Here is a 12,281-nt window from a genome sequence, read left to right as displayed (position 1 = left end):
AAAGTACATTAAGTTGTGATATTCAGGGGTCTCTGGAAGCCCTATAATTCTAATGTTGTTCCGCCTTGCACAGTCTTCTAAATATTCCAGCTTTGCTTGGAAGTTTAGTAATGTGTTACTGTGTGCTTGCTGGGTGTGTTCAATATGGGTGGTCCTGTCCTCAATTTCAGAGACCCTTACCTCAACCTCATTCATTCTATTGGCGGATTTCCTTACTTCATTAGTGAGAGTGTTGATTTCTAATTTAATTTCTTGTTTAAGGGAATCAAGTTGGGGTGTGATTGCCTTCGTTATTTGTGCTACTATATCCGCTATTCCTGAGTTGGTTGTATTTATCTCAGTCTGATCTTGTAAATATTCCACATTAATCTCTACATATTTTACATTTTTCTTCTCCCTGTGTTTCGGGGCATGGCTGGTGAATTTGCTTTAGATGGTGCCATATACCTTTCCATATGTGAAAAGTGATTGTGAGGGTAAACAAAAAAGAAGTACAAAAAAAGAGAGTTGCGTATACAAGTGTGCTAGGAAGAGGGGTGGGTATCAATCTATTCTACCCCAGGGCGTGTTTAATGTGCAAGTGCACTTACGCAGCAAAAAGGGAAAAAAAGTGAATAATGAAGAGAGGAAAAAAAAAAGGGGGAATCTAGAAAAAAGATTCTATCTGTGCCTTATGTGTCTACAGCCACAAACCCCTGACCACAGATGGAATTTGTTAAGATGTATCTGTTTAATGTGGTTTACAATCCCTGCACTAGTCTTATACTAATCTCTAAGTGACATTCAAAACACAATAAAAAAGAGCCTCTGGTAACAAAATTATCACTGCAGATATAAGCCAATATTCATACACTTTGGTCGTACCTTGTATCGGGCGTACTACCATTAATTAGAGGGCCTCTAACTTGCCACACTTAGTATCCTGCACCACACTGCTTATTTACCCCTTGGGATGTGGTATTTCTAACTGAGTGTCTCAGTATAATAATAAATCCTGCTGCTACCAACAGATGTAAATTTTTATATCTGTGGCGATAGTGGTTAGATCTTATTTTTAAAATGTTACCACATTATTCTGTATACAGTATAAGTTGTAATTCCACTAGAGATTCAGGTGGTGGTATTATTCCAGGTTTCTTATTAGTTGCCAGACCAAAAAAAAGAAAAAGAAAAAACAACAAAAGAGAATATATATATATATATATATATATATATATATATATATATATATATTACTTGTAAATGATCTTATATAGTCCTTTAATCTTAATTGAGACTTTGTAGAAAATTAGTCTAGAGTCACACATTATCCTTGATAAGTCCGTTAGAGAGAAAAAGGTTTTCCCTCATGCAACACCCATTGCAGTTGTGGTTCAGTCCACTCTTGAGTCTAGGGATAACCGTGTACTGAGTATAGTTAGTACCATAACTGTCGACCCTAAAACATACTTTCCAGCATTAAATGTCTCCGTAGATTCTGTTGGTCAGAGTCGGGCGTCCAGTGTAGAAGTGTCACCAGGTATTACAGTCAATATGTCACTGTTATTAGAAGTGAAAGACAGTACCTGGTATACTTTTAAAAACATGACAGGAAAGAGAGGGAGGTATTTAGGACCCAGGGTTGTAATCTAATTAGAGCAGTAGGTGTATGTTTTTAGAGCACCAATCAGGTGAGAGTTGGTTCTTTAAATGTATGTAGCAATTAACTTCACAATGAGTCTATGATTACAGCAAATCTATGCTGAAACGCGTAAGACTGTGATCTTACCTACTGCTTGTATAAATTTTTGATGCTGCTCTGCTTGCTTTTAATATTTTTGTACTAAGTGTACTCAATAAATTGGACTTTTTATTTTTATAATATTGAGGGTTGTTGCCTTCTTGGAAACTTATTTTTTGCATACTTTTAAGATCATCACCTTTTCCTTTAGTAGTTGCTTCCAGAAGTCTGTTGGAGGGCGAGATACGGGTTTTGTAGGGGCCCGTCCCCTGACCGCCGTTTTCTGAGCAACCTTGCCTGACATGATACTAACGCTGGAATTGTAGAGTCCATCTGCATTTTTCAGGGTGAGCTGGTCCTAGATATGCTATGACCTGGAGGTGTTGCGGGGTATCTCTGTCCTCAGTCTGTAGCTCCCTGCTGGTGCTTACTTCTCTTCTGTATCCGGGCAATGTCAGCTGAGAGGTCTGTTAGGGGACTTTAACACTGCTTCAGCTACGAAGCAACCTGCTGCCTTCTCAGACTTCCGTGGCACTTTCCAAAACCCAGGCCGGTACAGCCTGTCTCGGCCAAGGGTAACTATGCCAGTCGGGAGATGTATTCCGCAGCTCAATACGGGGTGCCAACCTTTAAGCCTCCAACTTGCTCCGCCTCCTACCGGAAGTCTTTACCAGCCCCCAGCTTTAAATATTTTTGAATACACTTGGTTTGGTTTGCACAACATCTTGTGCCTTTTCTGCAAGAAATTCTTAATATCCTTTTCTATTTTCTTTCTTTCCCATACTGTAAAAACATTCACTTAAAATGACATCTTGATTTAAAAAATTATGTTTTTGAGTCCCTTGCTATTTATTAAATGTTAGGGTAGATTTTAATCTTACCGATCAGCCATTTTTAAACTTCCTCTTCAGCATAAGGGTGATCATAATGCAAATAATTTTCATATTGAAAAAATACTGAATTAGAAATCAGAAAATTTAACTATATGAGGCATGGAGAACATTGACATAAGCAATCACACTCCGTCTGACCACAAGTTATCATCCACATATTTACTAAATGGACTTAAATCCCCTTGAAAAAGTGCAAAACAGCCTTTTTGACATGTTATTGAATATTCCAAGATGATTGGAAATAATTAACAGATTAGAGCTAACTGGCACTACAATCCAAAGGAGTGGGAACAACTTATCAAATATTAATATTTCTATGAGATAAAGTGCTAATCCTCCAAAATAACAATTAAACTACGGCTAGATTATGAGTTGTGCGTTATGGTTTTAACGCTGAAAAATGACAATTTCCGCGCAAAAACAGTAACGAACCCATTACGAGTCATGTCGGTATAGTTATACCGCAAGCATTTTAGCCTGTAATGCAACGTCAATTCTGCACTCAAAAAAATAGCATTTTTGCGTGGGATTTCTATAGTGCTGGTATTACTGGTTGTGCGGTGAGGCTAAAAAGCTTGCGTTACAGCCTATACCAACACGATCCATACCGCCATCTGAGAGCAGTAGTTATGGATTTTGTGTAACAAAAATGTTTCTCAAAACTCATAACTAAACTGTTACAAAGTACACTAACACCCATAAACTACCTATTAACCCCTAAACCGAGGCCCTCCTGCATCGCAAACACTATTTAAAATTTATTAACCCCTAATCTGCCTCCCACCCACATCCCCACCACTAGAATAAAGTTATTAACCCCTATTCTGCCGCTCCTCAACACCGCAGCCACTAACTAAACCTACTAATCCCTAAACCGCCAGCCCCCCACATCGCCACTAATAAATTAAACTATTAACCCCTAAACCTATCACCCCTAACTTTAAATTAAAATTACAATATCTCTATCTTAAAATGAAAAAAAACTTACCTGTGAAATTAAAAAACCTAAGTTTAAAATAACAATTAATCTAACATAACTATTATGCTAAACTATAATACTAAAATTAAAATAACTGCCAATTAAAAAAACTAAATTACACATAAAAAAAAATAAGACTTCTAAAAAAATTTAAGTCTAAAATTACTAAAAATAAAAAATACTAAATTACGAAAAATAACAAACACTAAATTACAAAAAATAATAATAATTAATAATAATAACAAAATTATCAAAAATAAAAACAATTACACCTAATCTAATAGCCCTATAAAAATAACCCCCTCCCAAAATAAAAAAAAACCCTAGCCTATAATAAACTACCAATAGTCCTTAAAAGGGCCTTTTGTAGGGCATTGCCCTAAAGAAATCAGCTCTTTTACCTGGAAAAAAATACAAAGACCCCCAACAGTTAAAACCACCACCCAACCAACCCCCAAAATAAAAAAACAAACTCTAACAAAAACCGAAGTTAACCATTGCCCTGAAAAGGGCATTCAGCTCTTTTACCTAAAGCCCAAAATCCTAATCTAAAAAAAAAACCCACACAAACATTCTATTAAAAAAACTAACACTAACCCCCGATGATCCACTCACAGTTTCTGAACTCCGGAGATCCATCCTCATCCAGGCGGCGAGAAGTCTTCATCCAGACGGAGAGGTCTTCATCCAGGCGGTGTCTTCTATCTTCATCCCAGCGGCGTGGAGCAGATCCATCCTTGAAGACATCCGGCTCGGAGTGTCCTCTTCATACGGTCACCGCCTGTAATAGTAGCAATTTGAACAAGCCTTTAATTTTGTGTTGTAACTCAGAAACAGCAATTGCCTCAAAAATAGGTTTGTAACATTAAAGAAGCTTGATGAATTAGTTGTTAATGCTTCTTATAATGTTTTAATATTTGCCCAATAAGTGTCAGTTTATTGACTTCATAAACTGTATAATACTATCAGGGCAATTGTAAACGCAAACAGTTCAAATTAAGCAATAACGTAAATTATTGTATTCCTTGATTAGACAGGTATAGTTCATCAAGTTATGTGAGAATAACGAATAATAATGGATTAAATAGTTCTGACCTGAAAACCCAGGAGTTAGATACTTGTGTCCGTTTGCTATGAGCAGCAGCGTGGTACTCACAGGGAGAGCGGATGTTGGCTGCAGCTGATGACGTCACCGCTACTCGCTGTGCTGTGTCTGAAGCGGCTTGCAAATCCTGTTACCTTGTAACAGCTTCAGGATGAGATGTCGAGTCTGTTGATTTCCTTGCAATAGGTGAAATATTCCAGTAGTGGATTAAGGTAGTAGTGCTGCTTAATGTAGAGATGAAAATAAGATATATTATCAGTAACTTTTAGGAACTCTTTAAATAGAAATTTAGAGAGGCTGTTGGAGAGTGTGGAAAACTCTCAGAGACACGCTTGAACTGTGAATCCTTTCTCAATTAACCAGCAATGAGTGCTGGGGGAAGTGCTTGATATAGGAAGAACTTAAAGGGACAGATCATTAGTAAGCAGTAACCCTGACAGAGCCCCCCACAAAAAGAACCACAGCGAGGTTCAAGGCCTGGGACGATCAGGGTTACGTCTATGGAAGAGAGAGATCAGACGTGGAGCAGATATGTTCGAGGCAGGCTCCCAGGAATCATCTTCATGTCCAAATCCTTTCCAATGTACCAAATAGAAAAGATTCCCATGACGGAGTCTAGAATCCAGAATGCTATGAACCTCATACTGCATATCAAGGGTAGCAGAAGGTATCGGGTCTGCTGATGTAACATTTGATATGGGTAGGTTGCAAGGTTTGACAAGAGACACATGGAAAGTCGGATGTATCTTGAAAGTTGATGGCAATTTGAGTGTGACTGTTGTTGGACCATTTACCCTGATGATAGGGTAAGGACCCAAAAAGAGTTTACCTAGTTTCCTACAAGGATAGGGTATCTTGAGGTTCTTAGTGGAGAGCCATACTTGTTGTCCTACGGAATATTGAGGACTAGGTCTGTGGCGAAGATCGTAGTACCTGCTTTGTGATGCTTGTGCCTGAAGAATATGTTCACGAATCAAAGAAAAGTTGGCAGAAATGTCGTTAACTAGATCATTCACCTGAGGACATGGGGTATCAATCTTCAGAAGTAGAGTGAAATTTGGATGTAAACCATAATTTACAAAAAATGGTGATGTGCCAGTTGTGGAACTCTTATTATTATTATAGGCGAATTCTGCTAGGGGCAAGTAGGAGGCCCATGAATCTTGTTGGTGAGAGCAGAAGCATCGTAGGTATTGCTCGAGCCACTGATTCACCCTCTCCGTCTGCCCATTCGTTTGAGGATGGTAGGCAGTGGTGAGTTTATGTTCTATATGCAGAGCAGCACACAAATTTCTCCAGAACTTAGAAGTGAATTGGGTTCCACGGTCACTAAGGATGGTTTTAGGAATTCCATGCAATCTTACAATGTTTTGAATGAACAATTCACTTGTGATCTTGGAAGTGGGTAGAGAGGCAATCGGTGTGAAATGTGCCATCTTTGAGAATAAATCGGTGACAACCATTATAGTGGTGTAATTGTTAGAGACAGGTAAGTCCACGATAAAGTCCAGAGATACCGCCTCCCAGGGTACTTGTGGTACAGGTAAAGGCTGTAAAAGACCCGCAGGAAGTTGTTTAGAAGGTTTGGAGGTTGCACATATAACACATTTAGATAGATATTCTTTGAGATCGAGGTTAAGAGTAGGCCACCAAAAAGAACGCTTTAGTAAATCCAAAGTTTTATCCCTTCCCATGTGTCCAGCAAGGGGGGACTCATGAACTGTTTTCAAGATTGAAGATCTAAGATTTGGAGGTATGTATAGCTTCCCGTCCTTGCAGAGTAAGCCGTCAGAATTGTAGGTAAGATCTGTATGAGGTACTGATGGGTCAATAGCAATAGCATCTTTTAACACTGTAGTTAGACTTGTTATAACACCAATGATAGAGTCCTTAGGGACAACAGTAGTAGGAATGCATGGTATTATAGGTTTAGGACCTTGTCTAGAGAGGGCGTCAGCCTTGCCATTTTTAGTACCAGGCCTGTAGGTAATGATGTAATGGAAACGAGAAAAGTAAAGACTCCAGCGTAATTGTCTGGAGGATAGGGTTCGATTGGACTGAAGATACTGCAGATTTTTGTGGTCAGTATATATGACGGTTTGTTGTGTTGCGCCCTCAAGCAAGTGTCTCCAGTGATCGAAGGAACACTTTATTGCAAGTAATTCTTTCTCGCCAACTGGATAATTTAACTCTGCTGGTTGCATCAATCTAGAGAAAAATGCGACCGGGTGTAAGGGATCTTTGAACGATTTCCGTTGAGAGAGGATTGCCCCTATTGCAAACTCAGAAGCGTCAACTTCCAGGATGAATTGCTTTTCTAAATCCGGGTATTGGAGAATGGGTGCTGTAGTGAATTTATTTTTTAAAAGATCAAATACCTGTTGAGTATGGCTTGTCCACCTGAAAGGATGATTCAATTTGGTAAGCTCAGTAAGAGGTTTGGTAATAGCAGCAAATCCAGGAATGAATTTCCTATAATAATTTGAGAAGCTAAGGAAATGTTGAACATCTTTCTTACATTGAGGAGTTGGCCAGTTATGAATAGCCTGAACCTTGTCATCTTGCATCTTGATTCCATCAGGAGAGATGTTATAACCCAGGAAAGAGATATTATTTGATTCAAATATACATTTTTCTAGTTTAGCGTATAGGTTATTTTTTCGTAACCTAGTGAGAACCTCTCTAACATGTATTCTATGTTGATCTAGATTTTGTGAGTAAACTAGAATATCGTCCAAATAGACAACAACATATACATCCAAAATATCTCTGAAAAGATCATTGATTAAGCATTGGAATGTTGCTGGGGCATTGCACAGACCGAATGGCATCACTGTATATTCGAATAGCCCATATCTAGTCCGAAAAGCAGTGAGCCATTCGTCGCCAGCTCTCATTCGTATAAGATTATAGGCACCTCGAAGATCCAATTTCATGAAAATTGAGGCCCCCTGTAATCTTTCAATTAATTCAGGGATCAAAGGTAGGGGATACCTGTTTTTTCTGGTACGCCTGTTCAATTCCCTGTAATCGATAATTGGTCTTAACGTGCCATCTTTATTGGTGACAAAAAATATGCCTGCACCTGCAGGAGAGGTACTAGGTCTTATAAAACCTTTTCTGAGGTTCTCATCGATATAATTTTTAAGGTGTTCTAATTCTGGTTTTGAAAGGGGGTAGATATGTCCATAGGGAATTGAAACTCCTGGGAGTAAATCAATGGGACAATCATAATCCCTATGAGGAGGCAAACATTCAGCTTCTTTTTTATTAAAAACATCTGAGAAGTCTGCATATTGTTTAGGTAAAATATTATCCTCAACCTGTAGCATAATTATATCTGATGATGTCTTACTATTTTGAGTGAGATGAGGGAAAGATAAACTGAGGTCATTCCAGTTTATAGTTGGTTTGTGTTTACAAAACCAATTTATACCAAGGATTACATTAAACATTGGTGAAGATATGACATCAAAAGTGAGTATTTCTGTGATGTGTGTGCAAGATGTTACCTGTAATGGTGTAGTCTGGTGTGTGACAGGACCTGATTTTAAAAAAGAGCCATCAATGACCTTCACAGAGACCGGAGTTCTCTTACACACCAAAGGTATTTTATTCTGTTTCACAAAAGAAAAATCAACAAAATTTCTACATGAGCCGGTGTCCAGGATAGCTTCAGTTGTTATCCTGATTTGATCCCACTGTAAAATAATAGGGATAGTTAGATATGAGGGTTTAATGATTTTCATCAGCAGGGATTCAGAGATGTTAGGCAACCTACCCTTCTTATTCTTAGCGAGAACTGGGCAGTCCTTTACTTCATGTGTGGGGCAGGCACAATACATGCACAGACTATGCAACTTCCTTCTAGTCTTTTCCTGAGAGGAGAGGGGACCCTTCATAAAGCCTATGTCCATAGGTTGCGGCGATTCCTTAGTTTGATAAACGGGAGTGGAGAGAAAGCTTCTTGTACCGCTAGCCTTTTCAGAGAGGCGTTCCATAAGCCGTCTATCTATATTAATAGTGAGGGAAAAGAAATCTTCCAATGAATCTGGAATACCTGTACGTGAGAGTTCATCCTTTATATCCTCAGACAACCCTAAACGATATTGAGTTTTAAGTGAGACCTCATTCCATCCGGAATCGCGGGCGGAAATTTTAAATTGTGTGATGTATGTCTCCACAGGGTTCTTTCTTTGTTTTAAAGATCTAAGTATGTTTTCAGCTGTGACCTGTTTGAAAGGGTCATCATATAATGCTGACATTTGATCAAAGAACTAATCTAGGGATCCCAGTATTGCATCATCATTTTCAAAAAAAGAGTCAGCCCAAGCCCTAGGCTCCCCCCTCAAATATGATATCACAGTGAGCACTCTTGACCTTTCAGTGGGATAAGTGCGTGGCTTAAATTGAAAAAGCAACATGCAGGAGTTTTTAAACTCTCTGAATCTTGAACGGTCACCAGAGAATTTTTCTGGGGGGGAGACCATGGGTTCAGGGATAGAATCTGCACTTGCAGGTTTAGGTGCCAGAGTCTCTCTTAAGCAGGCCTTCAAAGCCTGATTTTCCACTTGTAATTCATGGAAAGAACCTGATAGAGCTTCTAATCTGTCTGACAGGACTTGAACTTTATCACTTAAAAGATCTTGTTCCATAATTGCTGTTGAGTAAATATGTTTGGTATAGGATAATTCTGTGTACACAAACACTAAATCCTTGCTTCCTTATGGCTGGTTAATTCTGTAATAGTAGCAATTTGAACAAGCCTTTAATTTTGTGTTGTAACTCAGAAACAGCAATTGCCTCAAAAATAGGTTTGTAACATTAAAGAAGCTTGATGAATTAGTTGTTAATGCTTCTTATAATGTTTTAATATTTGCCCAATAAGTGTCAGTTTATTGACTTCATAAACTGTATAATACTATCAGGGCAATTGTAAATGCAAACAGTTCAAATTAAGCAATAACGTAAATTATTGTATTCCTTGATTAGACAGGTATAGTTCATCAAGTTATGTGAGAATAACGAATAATAATGGATTAAATAGTTCTGACCTGAAAACCCAGGAGTTAGATACTTGTGTCCGTTTGCTATGAGCAGCAGCGTGGTACTCACAGGGAGAGCGGTTGTTGGCTGCAGCTGATGACGTCACCGCTACTCGCTGTGCTGTGTCTGAAGCGGCTTGCAAATCCTGTTACCTTGTAACAGCTTCAGGATGAGATGTCGAGTCTGTTGATTTCCTTGCAATAGGTGAAATATTCCAGTAGTGGATTAAGGTAGTAGTGCTGCTTAATGTAGGGATGAAAATAAGAGATATTATCAGTAACTTTTAGGAACTCTTTAAATAGAAATTTAGAGAGGCTGTTGGAGAGTGTGGAAAACTCTCAGAGACACGCTTGAACTGTGAATCCTTTCTCAATTAACCAGCAATGAGTGCTGAGGGAAGTGCTTGATATAGGAAGAACTTAAAGGGACAGATCATTAGTAAGCAGTAACCCTGACACCGCCATACACTAGATCTTCAATGCAAGGGAGCCTTTTCAAAATGGCATCCCTTGCATTTCTATTGGCTGATTTGATTCTTGAAATTCAAATCAGCCAATAGGATGAGAGCTACTGAAATCATATTGGCTGTTCAAAACAGCCAATAGGATGAGAGCTAATGAAATTCTATTGGCTGTTTAACGCCGCCATATCGCACGCACAAGGAGACTTTTCAGAAACTCGTAATGGCAGCGGTATGGAGGGTGAAATAACGCAACTTTTGTTGAGTTCATTTTGCACTCTCTATAGCGCAAAACTCGTAATCTAGGTGTTACACAAACAATAGAAAGTATGGGGGCTAATGATTTGTAATAATTCTATTATCTTGCTCATTAATGCCATTTTAGATACATATCTGAAAATGTGGTCTAGCTATTTTGACAGCTAAAGGGATCTGTAGAAAAGAAGAAAAAAACAAAAACCGTTACTGCAACATCTGGAAATGAGGGTTAGCATTCTCATTCTTAAAATGTTTGTTTTTATTTCATAATAACATTTTTTTGCAGTAAACAGAAGTCTCGGAAATTGTGTTTTAAAAAACCAACAGCAATTAACAATAATGTGAACCTGGTAGGTTATATTTATCAATGTGCGAGCAGACATGATACGAAGTAATGTATCATGTCCACTGCATATTGCTGCACATCGATAAATGTCAGCATTTATCATTGCACCAGCAGTTCTTGTGCAATGCCGCTCCCTGCAGATTCGCAGACAATCTAGCATGGGGTGTCAATCAACCCGATCGTATTTGACGAGTCTGAATTAATATTATTTTATACACACACACACTTAAACACACACACACATTGGGGCCGATTTACCAATGTCTGGCGGACATGAAACGTTGTAGCTCCTACCACCAGCAGTGTTTACTGAAGCGTTTCTGTTTTCTTTCCAGGGGGAACTTAGTGCAGGAACTCCATTTCCATGCGTTCCCGCTCGACTTGACCCCTGTTCTTCATACAGTAATAGAAACTCAGCAGACAAACCTTGTTATGTATAGTGAGGTTTGGAAATTTTGCCTAAACTTTTAAATCTAGACACTTAGCAGTTTAAAGATTTACAGTATGAGAACTATAAATATATTGGTCAAGATAAATTCTCCTTATGGAAATTCATTTTCTGCACTCTGGTAAAATCCTTGTGACTGCTCTTACAGGACTTCATAAACTACAAAACTGGCCTCTTAGGTTCCATTTTCACACTATTTCTATATTTTGTACACAAAACATTGCTTTTGTGCACTGATTGATCTTTAATTTTTGGGTTTTTAATAAAGTAATAGGGATTTTTTTCTTTTTAAATTTTCATTTTTGTTTAGTAAACATTCTTGTAGTGTACAGTAAATGTGGCCATACAACAGGGATAAACAGCTATTACAAATGATAAAATAAATTAAAACAATGTATTAGACTCCAGCAGGTAAAATGGATCACTGGTGAAACATTAAAGGGGAGGGGAAAAGAACCACAGTACACTGTCCCTTTAATATACAATGATCTAGATTAATGAAGGCTATTTTGTTTAAATTGCAGTAATTTATGATGTGGTGTCTATAACATATATATATATTGAGGTTGTAAAATCAATGGTATTTGTTTTTTAAATAAATAAAGTTAATTCTTGTTTAATTCATTTGGGCTGGGGCATTATGGATATACAGTATATGAGTGCATGATATGTTATTTGTATGAATTATACTGTAAAAGGGTTCATTATACTTGGAACCCTTTTACAGGATATTCACATCATAAAAAAATAAAAAATAAATTTGTGTTTTTTCCCGGTTGCAATAGTGAACTTTTAAACATTTCTCAAAATGTAAATTGTGATTTGTACATAAGTGTTATCTACCATTGAAGCTGATCAGATGCTTCTTTCGTGTTCCTGCAATCCCTGTTGGTACAGTGAGATATTTTAGGTTGGGTAATAAATCTGCACAATTGTTTAAATATTTAACATAAGTTCATAAAAGCAAACGTTTATTGTTGTATCACCGTTTCTTAAAGGGACACTAAACCCATTTTTTTTTTTTGC

General features: G+C 37.9%; 1 protein-coding gene across 1 annotated transcript in view; it reads left to right on the top strand.

Moving 5' to 3' along the window:
• The window catches only part of LOC128638142 (phospholipase A2 inhibitor and Ly6/PLAUR domain-containing protein-like), a 70,494-nt gene that overhangs the window by 41,419 nt on the left and 16,794 nt on the right, over positions 1-12,281 (top strand). The gene's annotated exons all lie outside the window — the stretch shown is intronic.

Source organism: Bombina bombina, chromosome 8, assembly GCF_027579735.1.
Source record: "Bombina bombina isolate aBomBom1 chromosome 8, aBomBom1.pri, whole genome shotgun sequence".
Taxonomy (NCBI): domain Eukaryota; kingdom Metazoa; phylum Chordata; class Amphibia; order Anura; family Bombinatoridae; genus Bombina; species Bombina bombina.
Note: the sequence above shows the minus strand (reverse complement) of the source record. Positions and strands in the feature narration are given on the sequence as shown.